This window comes from Amblyraja radiata, chromosome 9 (genome assembly GCF_010909765.2).
Source record: "Amblyraja radiata isolate CabotCenter1 chromosome 9, sAmbRad1.1.pri, whole genome shotgun sequence".
NCBI lineage: Eukaryota > Metazoa > Chordata > Chondrichthyes > Rajiformes > Rajidae > Amblyraja > Amblyraja radiata.
This window is the reverse complement of record NC_045964.1, coordinates 49,931,225-49,955,969: the sequence shown is the minus strand read 5'-3', so window position 1 is coordinate 49,955,969 and position 24,745 is coordinate 49,931,225.

Genomic DNA, 24,745 nt, shown 5'->3' with positions numbered 1-24,745 from the left:
CTTGACTCTTGAAATCTGTGACGGCAATGGTTTACTTATTTAGTTCAGCTGCCAAGTCCTTGACTAGTCCACAGATACAAGACCTTTATGTATGAGTTCAGCTGTTTCCTTAGACCAGCACTGTAAGACTTTCTGTATCGGATCCTCACACTTCAGTTTCTGCTTGTTAACAGGGAATAGGAGCATAGCCTGATGGTCAGATTTTCCAAAATGCGTGTGGGAGTTGGAGCAGTAGGCGTCTTTGATGGGTGTGCAGCGGTGGTCAAAGGTCTTTGGGCCTTTGAGGAGAAAGGAGACATGCTGACGGTACTTTGACAGCATGTTCTTGTGGTTGGCCTGGTTGATCTCTGGCTATGATGAACAACACTGGGGGTACTTCATTTCAAGGCTTTTGACAACTGTGTCGAGTAGTCCAGTGTAGGCTTCACATATGTATGGAGCAGGATGTAGACTTCAGTCAGGACTGCTGCAGTGATTTCCCATAAGCTTGGTAATAAGCTTGGTATGTTGGTCTCTTTCAAATTGGAAATGCTTGTGTAAAGGGTTGTGAGGTCACCAACCCCTTTCATATGTATTGGTACCTGATTAACACCAAGTCAAGGCAGTGAATGCTGACTTCCATAGATGGAAATTCACTTCATATATTCATTTAAAATAAATGAAGGGATATTTTTCCAGCTTTGGTTATTTTAGAAACAACTTTCAATCAACAGCAGTACATCTGTACTGTTAGTGTGATGTAGAAGATGAAGTCCATTTAATTCAAACAATGGCAAGCCTGTCAGATCTTCAGTTTAAAAAGGAACATTACAGTGAAATTAGTCAGCATTTATGGAATACTGAGTAATCTTTAAATTCTCATGGTCAAAGTGTTAGTGATTTATTCAGACAATACATCCAACTGTCTAAACACCATTAACAATAAAGGCCTTTGGGCTTTAACTGACTGTAAATTAATACATTAATTTCCTATTTGTAGTGTTGAACATGTTGTATAATATTGGTAGCACTGAAATCTGTCTTCATGAGCTCAGCAGTCCTGGCCAAGGCTGAATTTCTTGGTCATTACTTTCAAACTAACATTTTCTGATTGGTTTTCTCCTTGCCTTGGTTATCTTAAGGGGATTTGGATCAAATCCTTTATCTTTTGAAATAACCATTTGATACAGACATGGAAACTACTGAGGTGGATGACTGGAAAACTTTGGTCATGAGCTCCAACCATTATGAGCATAGGGTATCTCCGTGAATCGGTCACTCTCTTTCGCCTGTCATCTTCAAATGAGAACACAATGGAACATATTTACTTTTACTGTTACGATGATGCCATTGTGCTAGTGATAAGATATCTTTCTTTATTTTTCTCAACTATCACCATCTGCCGTTGATTTAGCTAAATTCAGAATTTCCATCATAAAACAGATTCCAATCTTAATCCAATAATTTCCCCCTTTTCATGTACCAAACTCACAGGGCTGTGTTCACAACATCAGTTCTCTAATCTTCTTTTCTAAAAGATTGTAATTACATTAGTTCCTTTCCTTTCCTCTGGCATCTTTCCTGTGTCTAAGCAGCTTTGACAAGTTGCTTCCAACAGCCAGCTGGCTTATGCATTCACTTCATTTAATATTCATGTTCTATTCTATCTTTACTTTAAGGGTTGGATCTGAATTTTTAATGAAAATGTTTAATGCCTTTTTTTTCATATATAGAAAGTTGTGTGCAGAGTCTTCTTCAAAGATGAATAAATCTTTGAAAAAAAAGTTTATCATTAAGGATATCAGAATTAAGATATTGGGAGATGTTATTATGAATGTCTATTTCATATTGCATATTATCAATCATATTATCAATTTCTTAATGTCTTTCCAAACAACCTTAGTTATCAGTTATGATGTTTCTAATCTTATTCCTTATATAAAGTAGGATTTATTGTTTTCCTCCCATTCTGTTGAAAAGCAGTGGTTTTGAATACCAATGCAACAATATCATCATTCCTACTGTAGCGGCCTGGACGAGGTCAGGAAAAGGCCAGACGTCAGGAAGGTTCAACAGTAGTTTAATGTCACAGCGAGAACACACACACCCCTGAGAAGCACCTCGGGAAACCCCGAGGCAGACCAACGACCCTGTCCCTCAATAGCCGAGGGGGATGACCCAAGGAATGGTCTAATCCCCAGCGACAGCCACAGATCCCCCCCCCTCCAAGAACCCGAGACACAAAACGGACAGGAGGGCGTACACGGCGACCAGCCCGGGTGCGCACCATGCCCGGCACAGGAACAAGCAACTGACCAACAGGTGCAGGGGACGGAGTAGCCAGTGGAGGAGGTACCCTAGACGGAGGGTGCCCTCGCTTACGGGGCCGCGCTACCAGCACCGGCCGATCAATATCAATATTCGCCGGCTTCAGCCGCGCAACCGAAACAGTCTCATGCCGACCCCCCATGTCCAGGACGAATGTAGATGAGCCATGCTCTAGGACTTGGAAGGGACCCTTGTACGGCCACTGGAGGGGTGACCGATGAGCATCCCTACGCAGGAAGACGAACTGGCAGTCCTCCAGAGCAGAAGGAATGTGTGGACGGAAAGACCCATGAAGAGACGTGGGCTCCGGCGCCAACTTGCCCATCTTCTGGCGAAGACGTTGCAGAGCATCCGAAGACTGCTCCACCTGGCCCCATCAACGGAGAGCCATACACCAACTCGGCGGAGGAGGAGGCCAAGTCCTCCTTGGGTGCAGTGCGGATCCCCAAAAAAACCCACGGCAGAGCGTCCACCCAGCCCGGATCATTGATCCATGCCTTCAGGGCATCTTTGAGTTGGCGGTGAAACCGCTCCACAAGTCCGTTCGCCTGCAGATGATACGCCGTCGTGTGGTGTAGGCGAACGTCCAGGAGGCGTGCCATGGCCGACCACAGTTCCGACGTGAACTGAGGCCCCCGGTCGAATGTTATGTCCAGTGGCACCCCGAACCGTGTGATCCAGTGCGCCACCAAGGCTCGAGCACAAGTGGCCGTTGAGGAATCAGGTAGCGGAATGGCTTCAGGCCATTGCATGAAGTGGTCCACCACGGTGAAGAGATAGGTCATGCCCCGGCACGGCCCCACAATGTGCACGTGAATGTGGTCAAACCACTGCCGAGAGATGGTGAACTCCTACAACGGCGCACGCACGTGTCGCTGCACCTTCGCGGTCTGGCACGAGGATGCAGGTGCGCGCCCAATGTCCAACCTCCTTCCGCAGCCCGTGCCACATGAAGCGGGAGGCTACAAGGGCTGTTGTTGCCCGGATGTGTTAGTACACGTAAATAAGAATGGAAAAGGTATTTAATCCCTTATTCAAAGAGGGTTGAAAATGACATTCACGTGGACATCGTGGGGTTGAAAATGAAAGAAGAATGCAGTCTTGCAACAATTATATCGGGTATTGTGAGAATACACCTAATATGCCCCGGGTTGCTTTTTTCCCTAAAGGAAGTCCACAGCCTTTGAAATAGGTGCAAAGAAAATGTAGCTGGATGATTCTTAATATAAGAATGTAGCATCAGCAGGTGAAATTAGATAGATTAGACTGATATTCTCTCATGATATGACCACAAACCCTTTGGAGGATATGATTGACTAGATACTGAAAACTGTTTCCCCTTGTCGATGAGTCTACCACTATGTGGCACAGTCTCAGAATAAAGCAACAGCCATTTAGGATTAGAGAATTGAAAATTGTGAATTTTTGGCCCCAAGGTACTGTAGAAAATAGACAATAGGTGCAGGAGTAGGCCATTCGGCCCTTCGAGCCTCGCTGATGAAGACGCTCTCCCTGATGCCGAGAACTATAGATGTCCACCCTGGGGGCAATGGAGTCATTTAAAGTGGAGATCAGTAAATATTTGGATATTAAGAGAAATAGTGGATATAGGAAAATGACTGGATAGTGGGACTTTCAATCGTGACTATTGAATAAGGTGTTGGCATGAAACTCCATGGAGTCTACTTCTGTGTCTCTTTTTAATTTCTAATGTCTACTTGATTTTCTTTGAAGCAGTCTTCCTCTTTAACATAGCATAGCCCCAAATTGGTGTAATCTGAAAATATAATGCTTCGGATTCCTGAACCCAAGTTATTTGTGTTAACGCTGACTAATTGTGGTCCCAGCAGTAGTCTTTGTGAAACATTATCCTGCTTCTGACATTATGAGTAAACATGTCCCCCGCTGCCGTACCTGTCAACAAAAGCATTTCTGACTGTCTCTGACATTCATAAATATTAGAACATATGCAAAAGTTATTAACATTTAATCAGTTACAATGCCTTTAAAATCTATTAAAGTATTTAAATAAAAACAATCCATTTAACAACATTGAATTCATTCCAAAGGAAGGGCAGCATGGTGGCGCAGCGGTTACTGTGCCGAAGACCCGGGTTCGATCCTGACTATGGGTGCTGTCTGTACAGAGTTTGTACGTTCTCTCCGTGACCGCGTGGGTTTTCCCCGAGATCTTCGGTTTTCTCCCACACACCAAAGACGTACAGATATGTAGGTAAATTGGCTTGGTAATTGTAAAAAAACTGTCCCTAGTGTGTGTAGGATAGCGTTAGTGTGCGGGGATCGGTGGGCCAAAGGACCTGTCTCCGAGCTGAATCTCTAAACTAGACTAAACTAAATAGTGTTATCTTGTACCTATTCTCTCTGAGCCATTCCCCTGCATTCAAACAAACGAAGATAATGTTCCCAGAGGAGGCAGCATGATTTCAGGCAGATATCCTTGAGAATGTCTCCAGCTTTGTACTCCCTTGCAAAACTTCAGAAGACTGGAGTTGAGTTTTGGATTTCCACATTTGATCACATGGGAATGCCAAACTTACTGGGCATTTATATGGAAAAATGACAGCATCTGTGTGTGGAACTCCCTGCAATATCTTGGCCATTGATCAGTTGCTTCGGAGCCATTAAAACTCTATGAAGGAAATTAATACCTAGTTCATTCAGAAATTACCATAAATTTCAAAATCCATTGCATTTGCACCGCTTCCTTCTATTGCTGCATATGTTTGAAAGCAGATTTACATATTCCATTAACTCAGGAAGGTTTCAATGCTGACCTTATTGCTTCATACACACAAAAGATTTTACTGCAGTTTAACGTGAAATTCATGAGGAGCCATCATTAAATTTGTGGTTAAGCTGTTGTGGCCGACACACAACTCATTCTTAGAGAAAACAGCTCGATATAAGAGCAACTGTGAGAAAAAAATTAATTCCATAAAACCAATTTTATATGCTCCCATTCAGTACTGTCTTATACTTCACCTTTTCTGTTCCCAAGAGACTCCTCACATTGCACTTCAGAAGCATTTGGCCACATGCCTGTGCAGAGCTCTGTTTTGACCTGATTATGAAATGGTGTGGAGTCAATGGTGTAACTGAGACCTGATGCCCTGCACTGGTCCAAAGCACACGTTGATCTCAAGTCAGGTTCGCAGTTTGACTAGGTGTAAAAAGAGTTAAGACAGTGTTTAAGTTAAGACCGTTTTTAAATATCATATGTACCAACAATGAAACAAGGAAACTGTTACTTGCAACAGCATAAAAGGCCTGTAACACAATACACATAGATAACATGCAATAAACAAAAACATCAATAAATTAGTAACCTCAATATTGGTGCAAAAATGCCTAAAGTCCATCATCAACATTCATAATAAAGGTGAAACTACATTTGGACGACTAGTAACACAAAAGCTAGAAAATGCCTTCTGTGTAATTTGAACTTGACCATACTGCCATTAAGGTGAACCTGTGTGGCTGACTAAATTTGGTTAGGTGATGCCTTAATTTCTGTTGTTTTCTCTTCCTTTTCCACAGAAAATTCTGCCTTAGCTAAGGAAACTAATGTAACTTAGGCTTCGTGTTTAACACTTGCTTGCACAATATTGGTGTGGGCGGGTTGTGCTGAATGACCTGTTTCCATGCTGCATGAATCAATTATTCAATTATTCTGGCAATGAACAATAACAATCTGTTAACTTTCCAACTTATTTATTGTATGAATACAAAATACCACAAAGACCAGTCAGAAGGCAAATGAATTTATGATAGTGACCCTGAGAAATATTTTAGATTCGAGGAATAAATATATCTCATTATGCTTTGTTTTCTATTTTTTTCATTATAATTTTTCCTAGAAGCTGAAGAGTGAATTGTGAAAATGTCAGCAATGCCTTCTTATCTTACCATTAGAGATTACACAAAAAACACTATATAACTAAGAACTTATTCTCAATATAATAAGTTGTTTATTCTTATCGTGCAGAAAGCAGATTCCAATGGAATTTGGATAGAGACTTGTGAAAATCAATCCACAGATTAATCACTCTCTAAGATAATAATCAGTTTTTCATCCAGGACGTAATTGGACAGTTGCCATTAAGGCATGCTGCTTTTCCTTTCCGTGGTATCGTGATTATAGTGGTCTTCTTAAAGCACGTGGGAACCCCAGAATGGAGAGGTTAAAGATGTCCATGAATGTTCATGCCAGCTGGTGCGAATGGGTTCTGAGGATGTCACTGGGGACTCCATCCGGACCAGTTGCTTTCCATGGGTTCACTCTCAGGAAGGCCGATCAGACATCTGCAACGGTGACTGTGGTACAGGTTCACCCTGGGGGTTTTGGGCCAGATGACATAATTCCACCGGCCTTTCATTCAAACAGAACAGGGAATGCCTTGAATAGCTCAGCGGGACAGGCAGCATCTCTGGAGAGAAGGAATGGGTGACGTTTCGGGTCGAGATCCTTCTTCACCCATTCATTCTCTCCAGAGATGCTGCCTGCCCCGCTGAGTCACTCCAGCAGTTTGTGTCTACCTTCGATTTAAACCAGCAACTGCATTTCTTTCCTACACATAGAATGCATTGAGCTTGATTGGAAGGGATGCATCGTTGCCACAATCCTTTTGATACTGCCCGACTTCACTTTGTATCCCGTTATAACATGCATGCCATGCCACAATCAACGGGTATCTCTGTAGTTATTCTGGGACTGTACCTTGGTCTGGAATTACCTGTTAGCATCCTTGATAACTTCACAAAGGTTGTACAGAGATTTATTGTACTGCTCATGATCATTTGACTTGAACACTGCAGACTTGGACTTCACCCAGGGATGCACCTCATGGTTCATCCATGGTTCCAGGTGGGGAACACACTTGTATTGTCTTCTATTGTGCGCATTCCTCTGCACACTTGCTGATGAAGTCTGTGACAGCAGTGGCATGCTCATTCACGTTTCGTTTGATCGTTAAATAGTTATTTTTACTTTTGTTTTTCAATTAGCATTTGCAGACTTCACAGTAACCTTTCTCCTGGTTTAGTGTGTGTGAGACCCTGCGAGGAATTTTGTGTAACTCTGAGCGACATTCTGACCTGTCTAGTCGGAGGCAGGAAAGAACAGTTACTGTGCAGATTTACACAAGCTTTGATTGGTCCACATCATGCATTAATTTAACATTGTCCTGAGATGCAGTAAAGGAACGTGAGCAGCTGTGCAGAATTGAGGGATTAGCAGCAATAACTTTTACAATTGGTCAAAGAGGAATATTTAGTAAGCTCAGCAACATAGATGGAACTCCACAATTTTCATGGACTTGGCGATTTAGCAACAGCAGCACAACATTATTGCACAAAATATTACAGAACATCCCAATAGCTTTCACGTCCAATTATTTTTTTTCTCAGAGTGCAGTCACTGATATATTATGCCATTCGTGGATTGGCAAACTGCTTTATTTCAGGTACCCTCTAATTAGCTGAATTAGTCATAACATGGTTGGGCTCTGGACTACAAAAATGTAGACGATTAAGAGCCTTCTGATGCCCGTGAGAAAGCAAGAGGAAAAATTAATGATGAAAGGGCAGCAGTATGTTAAGAATAATTTGAGTCCTAGTTCCTCTGGACAAACACTTTTAATGGCAGCTTGTCGGCTTGTAATAATGTGCTGCTCCTAATTACTAGGAGACATAACGTTTTGGAGCCATAATAATCGCTGAATGTGTAACAATTCAAAACTTTCAGAAATACATTTTGTCTGTACGACCTGTACTGAGTTGAGAATATTTTGAAAGCCATGATCACAATGAATGGCGGTGCTGCCTCGAAGGACCGAATGGCCTCATCCTGCACCTATTTTCTATGTTTTCTATTTTCTATGAAAGTACTAATTTCAAGCATTCTTCAGAAGTATTTTATAATTTATGGAATGTCCAGAACAGCCTTTCTGGTTAAGTGGGTATTGGATTACATTTTTGAATCGCCTTTCCACTAGAATACAACATTGTAATGGAGTCGAATGCAACATTAAAAGATTGGATAATTATTAATAATTGATAAATGCATGTTTGCTGGAAAAATGTGTTTAAAAGGAATTGCCCATTCTGAAGCCTCAGAAATTATTTAATCAAGTGCATTTTGTAAGTTTCAGTGAAAACACAAAACCCGTAAGTGGTTTAATATATATGATAATAAAGCAGATACACTTCTAAAAACACATACAAAAATTCATTAAATTACCCATCCCCAAGGCACTAAAAAAGTGGAAAGAAATGAAACATCCATACTATCATTAGCATTCGACAGGAAAATCAACAGCATGGGAGAATACTGATGGATTTTCTAACATCACGTGCAAATCATTTTTAACAGAATCATATGCCTGTAAAGTAAAATATTGGATTGTATTCTTTGGACTGAATGCCTTGAGATCCTTCTGGGATTTGCCTCGAGTTTGAAAAAGACAATCTACTGTACAGTAGATACCTTTTAATATTATTCTGTTTAGAGGTTTCATCTTAGAGAAGAGTGCAGCATTTTCAAAATTGTTCTATAATTCAAATGAAATCCCTCAACATAAGTGGGACCCCCCAAGTTGATAAAAACGCTGCTTTCATTATTCGGAGAAAATTAACTTTTGATTTAAGAAACATATTTCAAAATAAACCGAATGGCTGTAAAAAGGGAATGGAAAGATATGTGTTGCTGCACTATCATCTCCCATTGACAATGCAGTGGGTCCCAGATAGCACAATGCAGTTTATCTCGCTCATGCAACTGTAGGAACCCAAAGAGATGATGTTACCTTGGTCTGAATTCAATGGTGTTGGACATTTCGCCGTGATGCTTATGTTAGATATTCCTCTCCCCTTTCCAATCGCCTATGAGAAAATTTGTACCACAAGCTGTTGGTGCTGTGAGATAATAATGGTGTAGTAAGCTCAACAAGGCACCTAGCAGTCTAGTGAATGACAGGGCCAACACTCCGTCTCCCTAAACAATACCAATGTAAGAAGAAACATAAGGAACAATGAAGATGGAAGAACAGTGAGTTGGTGCCAAATGAAGCACAGGAAAAGAAGAGAAAAGGGAAAGAAATTGGATTAATGAAATGATGCTTAAAGGAACAGCATGAAGATAAAAAATATTTATAGTTTTAAATTAAAAATAAAATCCTTTAGGAAAGGGTGTCCACTGGCCAGGTAGACACCACAGTTTCAATTGATCTTTGAAGTTGACACTGAATCAATGGAAGGTACACAAAAAAGCTGGAGAAACTTAGTGGATGCAGCAGCATCTATGGAACGAAGGAAACGTTGCCTATTTCCTTCGCTCCATAGATGCTGCTGCACCCGCTGAGTTTCTCCAGCCTTTTTGTGTAATTTCGATTTTCCAGCATCTGCAGCTCCTTCTTAAACACTGAATCAATGGATATTGCCATGAGTCGTATTTCACCATGTGAATCTAGCACTCATTACTTGGTTGATGGTTGTTGAAAGTTTATGGATGTTTAGGAAGATCTACTGATTCATAGCCCATGACATATCCTTCCCTTGGCATATTTTGCCTTATTTATACATCAATAGGTAGGCATTATTTATACATCAATAGGTAGGCATTGTTAAGTTTCCAATTCTGTGCTAATAATTCCTTCAATTATTCCACCTGCTGATTAAATTACTTACTGATAAAGAATAATGTTAACATCTTCTCTTTTGTTCAATCAGTAAGAATGACCAGTGCAAGAGAAACTATATTTCCTGGGTGCAGGTTGTAAACTGTTTCTTTCCCTTTAGCATTCCAATCACAGATACAGTATGTCATGAAATAATGTCCTCGTTAAGTTTAGAGATACATTGTGAAAACAAGCCCTTTGGCCCACTGAATCCCTGCCAACCATTGATCACCCGTATATTAGTTCTATGTTATCCCACTTTTGCATCCTACACACCAAGGGAGATTTACTGAAGCCAATTAACCTTATAACCTATATAAATGTGGGTGGAAACCAGAGCACCTGGAGAAAACTCCACATCGACAACACCCAGAGTCAAGATCAAACCCGGGGTCTCTGGTGCGGGTCTACCTCTGTGCCACTGTGCCACTGTGCCGCCTCTCAGTAATATTTCTGCTGCCATAATCATATGTAATTGTGACCCACAAATTATTTTGTGGGTCACAATCATTGCCAGCAATGCTAGAATTTATCAGTTAACCCAACTGTAGATTAGTTATTGCATATGAACCAATCATAGTAGAAATAGCATCACTAACCCCACCTTACTGCTTGCTTTATACTAACACCAACTTCCTACACTAGGCAGTCTTGGAAGCGGTAATGATGAACTAACAACTAACAACTTGCTGTACCGCTATACTATGTGTACAGATTAAAGATGACTCTGAACTCCATATTGTGTAATTTGCTTATTTACATGGTGTCAGAAAGCTTGGAGTAACCCACTGCGTCTGTATATCGGGTTTTATTTCTGTTTATCAGTTTTACTTGCATAACGATGGCTCAATCATGCAGAAAGCCTGCGCAGCTTATCTTCGATTGTGACATCGGGGAACGATGGAGACTCTTTGAAATCGACTACGAACACTATATCAACATTGTCCACTGAAATGAACCAGATGCTGTCAAGGCTTCCCTCCTACTTAACCTGGCGGGACCCGAAACCATGATGAGAACGTGGACCTTTGAATACGCACCAGCCGTTCACAATGCCAACGATAAGGTAGTTACACCTGCTGAGTCCATGCGTTACACCACCAGAAATCTAACTGTCTATATCTTAAAATTTGACTCTGTGACTCTACTGGGCATCCATGCGTGCCAAGACTTAGGGCTAGTCTCCTTTGACCGGTCCGTTCACAAGTTACTAATATCTGCGGACCAGAAAAAAGGATACCCTGATCTATTCGATGGCAAGCTAGGCAAGCTGCCTGTGACCTACAAGATAGCCATTGACCCCAACGTCGACCCAGTCATCCGTGCCCCCCACCGTGTGCCACATGCCATGAAAGACAGAATTGAGACTGAACTAAAAACATGGTCTCCATGGGCGTACTAGCTGAAATCAGCGAGCCCACTGACTGGGTTTCCACCATGGTTGTCACCTTCAAGAAAGGTAAAGACATGCTCGTGCTGACACTCTTTCTCGCGCACCACGTGCATCCAGCGAACGACACCCTATGAACGGGACGAGTTTACGGTTCTCAAGATCGAATTTGTTTCCACGGAACGCTTGCGCCGTCTAGCTGAACACACAGCCGCCGATGGCACTCTCCAGCTACTCTCATCCATAATCAAAAGAGGCTGGCCAGACAGACAATCCAGCACACCACTGGAGGTGCAGCCGTTCTTCCTAGTCCACGACGGTGCCATAGCTAATGGTCAAAAAGTCGTGATCCCTTCATCCTTACGAGATGAATACTACAAAGAGGCACACAACGGTCACCCAGGTACCGATGCCACGTTGGCCCACGCACAGAACATGTTCTACTGACCTGGCATGGCCAAGTACATACAGGACAGGACAGCCTCCTGCCCCATCTGCAACAGCCTGGCGCCGCACCAACAGAGACAGCCCCTGCTACAACAACACCCACCGGCACTGCCTTGGACGTCGGTGGCGGAAGACATTTTCGAATGGCACGGTAAACATTACAGTGGTTTGCAAAAGTATTCATACCCCTTGAACTTTTCCACATTTTGTCACGTTACAACCACAACCGTAAGTGTATTTTATTGGGATTTTATGTGATAGACCAACACAAAGTGGCGCATAATTGTGAAGTGGAAGGGAAATGATACATGGCTTTCACATTTTTTTACAAATAAAAAACTGAAAAGTGTGGCGTGCAAAGGTATTCAGCCCCCTTTACTCTGATATCCCTAAATAAAATCCAGTGCAACCAATTGCCTTCAGAAGTCACCTAATTAGTAAATAGAGTCCACTTGTGTGTAATCTAATCTCAGTATAAATACAGCTGTTCTGTGAAGGCCTCAGAGGTTTGTTAGAGAACATTAGTGAACAAAAAGCATCATGAAGCCCAAGGAACACACCAGACAGGTCAGGGATAAAGTTGTGGAGAAGTTTAAAGCAGGGTTAGGTTATAAAAAAATATCCCAAGCTTTGAACATCTCATGGAGCACTGTTCAATCCATCATCCGAAAATGGAAAGAGTATGGCACAACTGCAAACCTACCAAGACATGGCCGTCCACTTAAACTGACAGGCCGGGCAAGGAGAGCATTGATCAGAGAAGCAGCCAAGAGGCCCATGGTAACTCTAGAGGAGCTGCAGAGATCCACAGCTCAAGTGGGAGAATCTGTCCACAGGACAACTATTAGTCGTGCACTCCACAAATCGGGCCTTTATGGAAGAGTGGCAAGAAGAAAGCCATTGTTGAAAAAAAGCCATAAGAAGTCCCGTTTGCAGTTTGCCACAAGCCATGTGGGGGACACAGCAAACATGTGGAGGAAGGTGCTCTGGTCAGATGAGACCAAAATTGAAGTTTTTGGCCTAAATGCAAAACGCTATGTGTGGCGGAAAACTAACATTGCACATCACCCTGAACACACCATCCCCACTGTGAAACATGGTGGTGGCAGCATCATGCTGTGGGGATGCTTTTCTTCAGCAGGGACAGGGAAGCTGGTCAGAGTTGATGGGAAGATGGATGGAGCCAAATACAAGGCAATCTTGGAAGAAAACCTGTTAGAGTCTACAAAAGACTTGAGACTGGGGCGGAGGTTCACCTTCCAGCAGGACAACGACCCTAAACATACAGCCAGAGCTACAATGGAATGGTTTAGATCAAAGCATATTCATGTGTTAGAATGGCCCAGTCAAAGTCCAGACCTAAATACAATTGAGAATCTCTGGCAAGACTTGAAAATTGTTGTTCACAGACGCTCTCCATCCAATCTGACTGAGCTTGAGCTATTTTGCAAAGAAGAATGGGCAAACATTTCAGTCTCTAGATGTGCAAAGAGACATACCCCAAAAGACTTGCAGCTGTAATTGCAGCGAAAGGTGGTTCTACAAAGTATTGACTCAGGTGGGCTGAATACTTTTGCACGCCACACTTTTCAGTTTTTTATTTGTAAAAAAATTTGAAAACCATGTATCATTTTCCTTCCACTTCACAGTTATGCACCACTTTGTGTTGGTCTATCACATAAAATCCCAATAAAATACATTTACGTTTGTGGTTGTAACGTGACAAAATGTGGAAAAATTCAAGGGGTATGAATACTTTTGCAAGCCACTGTATCTAGTCCTGGTCGACTCCTACTCTAACTGGTTCGAACTTGATTTACTGCCCTCTATCACATCAGAAATGGTCATTCAAAAGCTACAGAGCCACTTTTCGACATTCGGCGCACCCGTCCGTCTGCAAACCGACAACGGAAGACAATTTACCAGCCACGCATTCAAACACTTTGCCAACCGATGGAACTTCCACCATGGCACGAGCAGCCCCGAATACCCTCAAAGTAACGGGCACGCTGCACGTTAGAAGTGCAAAACAACTAATGAAACGCGCCCACCTAGCCAAGTCGGATGTGTACCTCGACCTTTTAAACCTCAGAAACATCGCTAGAGACGGGGTCCTGGGCTCACCAGCCCAACGCCTGATGTCCAGAACAACGTGACCTCCGATACCAATTGCCCAGCTGGTGCTACAGGTGCTGAAGCCAGCCGTGGTCCAGAAGCGCATCCAGGAGAAACACAACATCCAGAAACGATCATATGACAAGTCCAGCAAACCGCTGAAACCACTACTGCGGTGCCAAGTCGTCCGCTTGCAAACTACTTTGGGACATTCCTGTCTAGGTTGCGTTGTTGGGCCTGCCAAGGAACCCCGATCCTACCTGTCGACGTCGATGACGCCCTGTACTGACGGAGCCGCCAGCACTTGCTGTCTGTAAAGGAACCACGTCCTCCACCAGCCGATCCTTTTGCTCCACCTTTATTGTTCCAGCCGTCTGCTGCTGTGGCCATCACTAGTCCCAGCATGTCCCGTTCTCCACCGCGACCGGCGGCTCTGACTAACAACAACACTACCTCTCCCGCATGCTCTCCCTATCGGTCACCTCAAGTGTCCCCTGCTGCTTTCTCACTTCCGGGTTCACTGCCTCCCTCTCCCACTAATTTTTCTGGCACAGAGGGAGAGGGGTTGGTCCGTACACGTTCGGGCCGCATTAGTAGACCGCCTGACAGATACGGCGAGTATGTTTAAATTCGGAAGTCGCATGTGTGTTTAACTATATTCGCTCTTTACGGGGAAGGATGTAGATTGGTTATTGCATGTGAACCAATCATAGTAGAAAGAGCATCACTAACCCCACCTTACTGTATGCCTTATGCCCCTGTCCCACTTAGGAAACCTGAAAGGAAACCACTGGAGACTTTGCGCCCCAGCCAAGGTTTCTGTGCGGTTCCCGGAGGTTGCAGGTGGTTGCCGGAGGTTGTAGGTAGTGGAAGCAGGTTCCTGACAAAAACCTCTGGGAACCTCCGGGAACCGCACGGAAACCTTGGGTGGGGCCCAAAGTCTCCAGAGGTTTCCGTTCAGGTTTCCTAAGTGGGACAGGGGCATTATACTAACACCCACTTCCTACACTAGGCAGACTTGGAAGCGGTAACAGTGAACTAACAACTAACAACCTGCTGTACCGCTATACTATGTGTACAGATTAAAGATGACTTTGAACTCCAGACTGTGTCATTTGCTTATTTACCCCAACAATTAAGTTTAATTGTATAGGAAGGAACGGCAGATGCTGGTTTACACTGAAGATAGACACAAAATGCTGTAGTGACTTAGCAGGACCGGCAGCATCTCTGGAGAGAAGGAATGGGTGATGTTTCGGGTCAAGACCCTTCTTCAGACTGTACGACAATTAAGTTTAGTTGTTGAACAAGAAATGTAAGCGTTAGAAAGAATTGCTGGATAGAATATCTAAAATTGTCGTATACCTGCTGAAAGTAATAATGCGTGCATTTTGCTGTGATAAAATATATCATGAGGCAGTGTAATGGTTTATATATTTAGTTGGGAACAGTCAAACTCTGGTAGGTAGATGGTAGACCCATCTCACCCCGCCCATCACTTGTTTGCCCTTCTGCCCTCGGGAAATCGCTACAGTTCCATCAAAGCGCACACCACAAGACTAACAAACACTTTCTACCACTGATATATTCATTTATAATATTTATTTTTATAATACTATTCTGTGCAATATCTTATATTCTGACAATGACCTTCTGAGTGCAATATCTTATATTCTCGTAAGGGTGCATACGTAGACATAATGTGTACGTGTGTGTGAATCTGTGTGTGTGTGTCACAATATGTGCACGTGGGTGTATGACCAATTTTTATTTTTCTCACTTTTTTGCTGTTACTTTATCGTTTTTTTTAATCTGTACATTTGAGCTCCGCTCAGGCAGTGCGCCTGAATTCCGTTATGTGCACCACTGCAATGACAATAAATTAATAAAGTAAAAGTAAAAAAAAGTAAAAGATTTAACTAATGTTTGTGAACTGGCAACAAGAAAATAAATGATGGAATAGCTCCTAAAGTAAGTACCAGCCTCTTATGGATCCAGTAGTGTGTGCAAAAAATTAGCGTCGCTGAACATCTCGGATGTCCATGTGGAGACATGGCTAGCATCGGCTGGAGTTTTATCTCACTTGAGGAAAATGTGGAAGCAAGTGGCTCATGGAGAGTGTGGTAGGGAAATCTGTCAACTTCTTATGGGACCCAGGATCTTTTTTGGGAAGTCGAGAATGTTATCTAGAGATTGTTAGGATTATTAAAGGAAGAAACTAACACATTTCAAGGGAACCAGGCAGCAATCAATCTGGGGAAATCAGATAGTTTAAAACATCTGGAACAACAGAGCTGAAATTGTCCATCTGGTTCTGCCTGGAGGGAACCTTCAACAAAGCTGTACTGACTTCACAAGACATGTAGATAAAGGTACCGATCTACTTGTTTATTCGTGAGTGCATTGCTTTAGACATGCAATATTGCATTAGATATCCAGATAGCACCGCTGGAAGTAATATTTCTATTTAAATTATTTTGTGGGATACGATCATTGCTGGCAAGGCTAGAATTTATTGTTGCTGTTGAGGTGATGAACTCACTTCATAAACCACTGCCTTCTTTATATTGAAGGCATTCCCACTGAAGGCAGAGAATTCCAGTTATGAGCCAGTGATGACTGAATGGTGAGCAATGTCCCTCAAAGTCAGAAAGGCACGTGGCTTGGAGGGCTCAGCCTCAGAATCAATGGACGTACTTTTAGAATAGAGACGAGGAGGATTCTCTTTAGCCAGAGGGTGGACAATCTGTGGAATTCATTGCAACAGATGGCAGTGGAGGCCAAGTCTTTGGGTATTTGTAAAGGGGAGATTGACAAGTTCTTGATCAGTAAGGGCATCAAAGATTATGGGGAGAAGGCAGGAGAATGGGGTTGAGGGAGAACAAATAGATCAGCCATGATTAAATGGGGGTGGAGTAGACAGCTTGGGGTGATTGGCCTATTTCAGCTCCAATGTCTTATGGTCATAATTTTACAGATGATTGCATTACCATATTCACATTATCTTTGTCCTATGTGGAAGACATTACAGTTTTTAAAGGTGCTTGATGGGTTGCTGTAGAGCACCATCTAACTGGTTCAAGCTAAATGTGTCTTGTAATGATGGTGAGGGATATTTAAAGTGGTAGGGCGTTCATTGCTCAAGTCGGCAGCGTTGGCTGGGAAAGTGTCCAATTGATCACTGCTGAAGCCATATTCTAGGCAAATGGACAGTATGACATGAATCATGAAATGGAAAGATGAGGTTCAATCCTCCCACCTCTCCAGTTTAACACCCCCCCTCCCTTCCATTCAGTGGTTCTATGTTTGGTGTTCTATATCATAGATAGCATTTTTTAACATTAATGTTCCAGGAAACAAATACATTTGACCAGATGTAAATTGAAAGACGCCTATGAATAATCTAACAAAATGAACACAACTCATGTTTGGATTCTCATGTTTCTGATTATCAAAAATAATTGCATTTTTACATTCATTGCGCTAATAGAATTCTACTCTGCCAGCTGTTGTGAGCCTGGCTAACAATTTGATGTTACATCAGCATACTAGATAATAGACAATAGACAATAGGTGCAGGAGTAGACCATTCGGCCCTTCGAGACAGCACCGCCATTCAACGTGGTCATGGCTGATCATCTCCAATCAGTACCCCATTCATGCCTTCTCCCATATCCCCTGACTCCACTATCTTTAAGAGCCCTATCTAGCTCTGTATTGAGCGCAACTACTCCCAAGCGCACAGATACCAATAGAAAAAGACTGGGGAGCTGGCATTTTACTGACTTGCTTATTTCCAATTTCACTTCTGATGAACAGCCTTTACCAGGCTGAGGGAACTGTGCTGTAGAGCAGTATTCATATCTTTACCGAAAGCTAATTCACTTTGACACCAACACAGTGACATCAGCCAATGTGTCTCTCGTGCTTTGTATCAGCCTGCAGGGAGTGAACTAACCACTGCAGCAAAAAAAAAAATCCAGAATCGTCATAACAGTTCCTAGGCACCTTAAAGCGGACCAGATAAATGGCACTAAATAAAATGCAATCCTCAGGAGTCAAGGCAAGACGTCTTTGATTTAAAAACAACAGAAGAAGGGTCTCGACCCGAAACGTCACCCATTCCTTCTGTACAGAGATGCTGCCAGTCCCACTGAGTTACTCCAGCTTTATGTGTCTATCTTCAGTTTAAACCAGCATCTGCAGTTTTATCCTGCACAAAAGACAATCATGAATATATTTTGCTCACAGATATTTGCAAATCACGGATGAACCACGAAACCACAGGTTAAATGTAGATAATGATTAACTTTCCAAACAAACTATTCTCAAGAAAGCATCCATTAAATAAAAATAAATTATATAATGATTCACAGGAGAGCATTCATTAAAAGATGAGCTTTGATTTTTACAAAAATATAATTCACATTTTACGTTATTTTATGAATTTATTGCAACCTCAGTGAGATATGATTAGAAAGTTTAAACACCTTAATATACATTTCAATATATATTCATTTACAACACAAGTACAGCTCATGCATAATGATAGATGCAGCATCTTTGACTGTATATATATTAATATATATAAAGCGGTGAAGTATTAGACTTTTGATATGGATTAAGATTTGGGTTCACGTTGTTCTTTTATCTATAATCCAAACCCATATTCCTTTGAACCAGGTTCCTGCATCAGCTATCTCAACAATGGGAGAAATGCCCATGGGAACATTTAATCATTTTTCTGATTTCTAAAGCAGTAATCATCGGACACGAGGTACAGAAGCCTGAAGTTGCACATCACCAGGTTGAGGAACAGTTACTTTCCAGAACCATCAGTTTCTTGAATCAACCTGCAGCATCCTATTTCAATTGCTCGGCAGTCATCCATTTCCAGGCCGTGCCTACTGACCTTCACTGCCAGCCTAGGACTACCGACTCAATATGAGGCTTTCCATTCTAGGACACTGAGATGTCTTTCTTTAGTAAATGTGGTTTCCCTTGTGCTGTTGTAGATGGATCCCTCACCCCTGTCTCCACTGTACTGTAGTTCTGTTTTCGCTCCCCCATCTCTGCAGACGGAACAAAGATAGAATTTCCCTGGTCCTCACCTTTCAACCCATCAGCCTCCGCAACCCACGCATCATCCTCTGACCTTTCCGTCACCTCCAACGTGATCCCACGACTAATCACATCTTCCCATCTACACCCCTTTCTGCCTTCTGCAGAGACCACTCCCCCTACAACACCATTGATCATTCATCCCTTCCCACCCAAACCACCCTCTCCCCAGTTACTTTCCTCTGCAACCATGAGAGATGCAACACCTGTCCCTATACCTCCTCCCCCACCTCCATCCAGGGTCCCCAGCAGTCCTTCCAGGTGTGACAAATGTTCACCTGCGCCTCCTCTAACCTCATCTACTGCATCGGGTGTTCCCAATGTGGCCTCCTGTACATCGGCGAGACCAAGTGTAGACTCGCCGAACTGTTTTGCTGAACACTTGGGCTTGATCCACCTAGGCTTACTGGATCTCCCTGTTGCTAGCCACTTTAACTCCGCTTCCCATGACCATATTGACCTTTCTGTCCTCTGTCCACTTCCAGAGGTCACAAGCAAACTGGAGGAACAGCACCTCATATTCCACTTGGGTAGCTTACAACTTAACGTTATGAACATTGAATTCTCCAATTTTAATTAATCTCTAACAAACCCTCCTCCCTTTTTTCTCCCACACTCCCCCTCTATTCTCTGCACTGCACTGGACTTGCACTGATTTCTCAACTCTCCCTCCCCCTCCACCTACATTCCTTCCTCTGGTTTCACAATTTGCAACTCTTCAATCCATTTGCCTCATACCTATTTTAAAATTAATTTTGACCTTAGTCCAACCATCTATCTATCAAAATCCCCCTTGCCTGTGTTCACTTGTTATCTGCCAGGCTTTGTCCTACCTCTCCTCTTTCCAGCTCCCCCCCCACCCCCTACCATCAGTCTGAACAAGGATCCTGACCTGAAACATCTATCCATGTTCTCCAGGGATGCTGCCTGACCCGCAAAGTTACTCCAGCACTTTGTGGGTTTTTTATTTGTATACCAGCATCTGCAGTTCTTTGTTTCTGCACAATTCTAATCCTACATTGACAAAGGAAAATTATAGACCACCTCTTGGACTACAATGGACGTTTTCTTTTCTCTATAATTGCGTTTTTGCCCCGTTGTATTGTTTTTTATTGCCTTGTGGAGTTTTATGTGGAGTTTATGGATAATTTATGTTCTTGTCTATCTGTTTGAGTCTATGTGGCTGTGATGCTGCTGCAAGCAAGATTTTCATCTTACCTGTAACTCACCATACTTGTGCATATGACAATAATCTCGAATTGACTTGGCTCCTTTACGAATATAAATATATAATGATCATTTACACTGGCACTTAAAAGAATAGTTGATGTCTAACCATTCAAGTCATCTTAAGAAGAAGGACTGTTAGGCGCTCTCCCCCCCCCCCCCCGGTGAATGCTATGTACTTACCTTTCTCTGTTTCTCTCCCGAGTGCAGGCCTCATGGCTGTGAGTCAGGAATCACGGGGTTAAAAGGCTCCTGTACCCGATTGGCCAAGCTGCGTCAGGTGACGGGTGACTCATCTGAAGCTTAAATACCAGAGTCTCCCAGGATTCTCTCTCTTCTTAGTCGACCCTGACTTGTGAGCAGCCTGCTGGTGTGAGCTGCGGAAGGCCTGGCCACATGGCATAGAACTTTGTGTACTTTCACCATTACTTGTTAACAAATATTGAATTGGGACGGATAAGGGCTGACCTTAGTGTTTTCGTGTATTTTGTTTCAGGGTTATATCTCTTTAGGCAGGTTTTAGAGTCTCCGGTTCGACGGTCCATCACGTGGCTAGCTGGAGCAATGTTAAATTGTTTGTCAGTCCATCCATATCCCTGACTGGGTTGTTTGAATCAGGTTTGGGTTTTGTGTTCCACTGAATAATTAAAACTATTTTTGAACTTGAATCTGGTTTTTGAATTATGTTACGCGGCTCTGAAGTACCTGCATTCGGGAGTCGTAACAAAATGGGGGCTTGTCCTAAGTTTTGAGGACCCTAGACGTTTTTGGGGTTTTTTTTTGTATGCTTCTGGTGACTGAGGAAGTCTGTGTGTGTGAGGGAATTTTTTCTTCCCTGCTTTGAGACAGTCTGTGTTGTGAGCGAAATTTTTCTTCCCTGTTTGTGGTAGCATTGGTGCCCAGGTTGTAGCTGGTGGTTTGGTGCTACATTTGATATAGAGTTTAAAGGGAAGGACTTTATTGAGGCTCCGAGTCGGGAGTTGTTTGATATATGTACGAAGGAGCATTTGATTTTTCTGGCAGAGAACTATGACGTGCCTACTAACAAGCATTCAAAGAAACAGTCCATTAAATCGGTGTTGTGGGCTGCGTTGGTGGAGGGTGGGGTTTTGCCTGGCTGTGTAGACAGTCCCCCACCTTCTGTTCAGCCTGGTCAGGACATGGAGGCAGTCATTAGGTTGAAGGAGTTAGAGCTGGCAATGAGAGAGGAGGAGACCAAAAGAGCAGAGGAGGAGACCAAAAGAGCAGAGATTCAGCTGCGTGGGGCTGAGGAGGAAACCAAGAGGGCAGAGATTAGGCTGTGGGAAAAGGAGTTGGATGCCTCCCGGCTTTCTTCTAGGGAACGGGAGTTTGATATGAGCAAGAACATCCGCCTGGTTCCTCCGTTTAGTGAGAAGGATGTGGACATGTTTTTCACAGTGTTTGAACGGGTGGCTTTGTCCTTGAAGTGGCCTAGGGACGTGTGGACCTTGCTATTGCAGTGTGTCCTTGTGGGTAAAGCACGGGAGGTGTACTCGTCTTTGTCTGTTGAAAGCAGTCTGGACTATGAGTGTGTGAAGTCTACAGTATTAAGGGCTTATGAATTAGTTCCAGAGGCGTACCGGCAGAAATTCCAGCGCTTTAGGAAGTTTGATAGTCAGACTTATGTGGAGTTTGCTAGGGAGAAGGAAGCACTTTTTGACAGGTGGTGCGCTTCTCAAGGAGTGAAGGATATTGGGCAACTGCGGGCCTTGATGATTATGGAAGACTTTAAGAACTGTCTCCCTGAGAGGGTTACTACTTACCTTAATGAGCAGAAGGTGAATGAGGTGTCTAAGGCCGCGGTGTTGGCAGATGAGTATGTATTGACTCATAAAACTGATTTTGTTGGGCGATCCTATAGTTTTAGTGCACGGCCGGTTGATCGTGGTGGTGTCGCCGGTGGCAGTGTCAAAGGTGTTTCTGTGCCTGCAAGTGGCAGCACGTTGATACAGGGGGAGGTCCGAGCTGATAAGGTTGACGGAAATTTGAGGACTAATGAAGGTCCTGTGTGCTACTATTGTAGAGGGAGAGGGCACATGTTAAAGGCGTGTCCCGTTCTGAAGCAGAAAAATGCAAAGCCTGTGGCTTTGGTGGGTACACAGAAGGCACCTGTGGTACCTGAGGTGCCTGAGTCTGATGAGTGTAGGAATTATTCTGCGTTCATCATGAAGGGTTTTGTTTCTCTGGAGGATGGGGGTGATAGAGTTCCAGTATCGATCTTGCGTGATATTGGTGCTACTCAGTCCTTTATATTGGATAGTTTACTGCCGTTTTCTGGGGAATCATCGGTTGGGTCAAGTGTCCCTGTGGTAGGATTCGGGATGGATGGCATGGTAGTGCCTTTGCATACCATGAGTCTCGAGTCCGAGTTGGTTTCAGGCCGGGTAACTGTTGGGTTACGGCCGTGTTTTCCCGTTGGGGGAGTTTCTGTAATTTTGGGGAATGACTTGGCAGGAGGTAGAGTTTTAGTTACTCCTGAGGTGACGGCTGTTCCGATGGTACAGAGTCCTGATAGATTGGCTATGCAGCATCCGAGGGTCTTCGCAGCTTGTGCTGTCACGAGGGCTATGGCTAAGAGCCAGGCGAAGTTTGGGGATGTAGTGGACCTGAGTGAGAGCATTTTTGGGGATCAGGATGATGGATCCTGTGTTGTGAAGGGTGTTTCTACATCTCAAGATGGGATAGTGTCTGGAAATGGGCCGGTGTCGCTGTCACGTGACCGGCTGGTTGAGGAGCAAAAGAGTGATCCAGGTTTATCTGATCTGTTCGACTGCGCGGTGCCTGAGGGGGATATGGATTCCACAGCAAAGGGGTATTTTCTAAGGGATGGCTTACTGATGCGAAAGTGGTCACCCTTGGATATATCTGGGCATGATGATTGGAGCGTGGTTGATCAGATTGTGATACCTCGTCGGTATAGGGACGAGATACTCTGTTTGGCTCATGATGGTCCTCTGGGTGGACATTTGGGGGTCAATAAGACGTATGACTGTATCTTACGGAATTTCTTTTGGCCAGGGTTGAAAAAGGACGTGAAACAGCAGTGCAGGTGTTGTCACATTTGCCAGGTGGCAGGAACGCCGAACCAATCGTTGTTCCTGCGCCTTTATATCCAATCCCTGTGGTCGGTGAGCCGTTTGAGCAGATTCTAGTTGATTGTGTGGGTCCTCTACCTCGGACAATGGTGGGCAACAAGTTTTTATTGACAATTATGTGTGCGTCTACCCGCTTTCCGGAGGTGGTCCCTTTGCATAGAATTACTGCCCCTACCATTGTGAAGTCTCTCACTAAGTTTTTTTCGTTGTTCGGTTTGCCCAAGGTTGTGCAGAGTGACCAAGGTTCCAACTTCATGTCGAAGGTTTTTGGTCAGGTAATGAAGTTGTTAGATATTAAGCATTGTTACTCCAGTGCGTATCATCGGAGAGCCAGGGAGCTCTCGAGAGGTTTCACCAGATTTTGAAATCTATGTTGAGGACTTACTGCCTGGAGTTTGAAAAAGACTGGAATGAGGGGGTTCATCTAGTTATGTTTGCGGTGCGTGAGGTCGTGCAGGAGTCTTTAGGGTTCAGTCCTGCTGACCTGGTGTTCGCGCATACTGTACGTGGTCCGCTGAGGGTCCTGAAGGAGAAATGGTTGCAGGAGGATACAAAACGTAGTATTTTAGACCACGTCTGTACTTTTCGGTCTAGACTGAGGAGGGCATGCGAACTGGCAATGGGTAATCTTGCTTCTGCTCAGTCTAGGATGAAGGACTGGTTCGACAGGAAGGCTTCTAGTAGGAATTTTTCTCCAGGTGACAAGGTCCTGGTGTTGTTGCCTATTCCTGGTTCCAGTCTGCAGGCTCGGTATAGCGGTCCCTATCAGGTGGTTAAGAAGGTCGGTGCGAGGGATTATGTTATTGGTACCCCTGATCGGAGGCGTAAGACTCAGCTCTGTCATGTCAACATGATGAAGCAGTACCATGAGCAGGAGCCTGTGGAGGTTGATGGGGAGGAGCTGTGTCCTTCGGTTTCGTCTAAGCCTGTTTTGGCTGCAGTGGTGCTGCCCCCTGACACGGGTGGTGATGTGGGTGAGGCACGGTTGTCTGTGGCAGTGACGCAGGGAAGGCTGTGTAACTCTGAGGCTTTGGAGTCGCTTCCCTTGCGGTTGTCTCATTTGACTAAAAGTCAGCGGGTTGATCTGCTTGTTTTGGTGGAGTCAAATGTGTCACTGTTCTCGGATGTGCCTTCTCAGACGTCTGTGCTGCAGCATGACATTGACGTGGCCGGTGCTGCGCCAATTAAACAGCATCCGTATCGGGTCAACCCTGACATGCGTCATCGTCTAAGGAGTCAGGTTGGCTATATGCTGCGGCATGGCATTGCTGAACCTAGTTGTAGTCCGTGGAGTTCTCCGTGTCTACTGGCTACGAAGGCTAATGGGG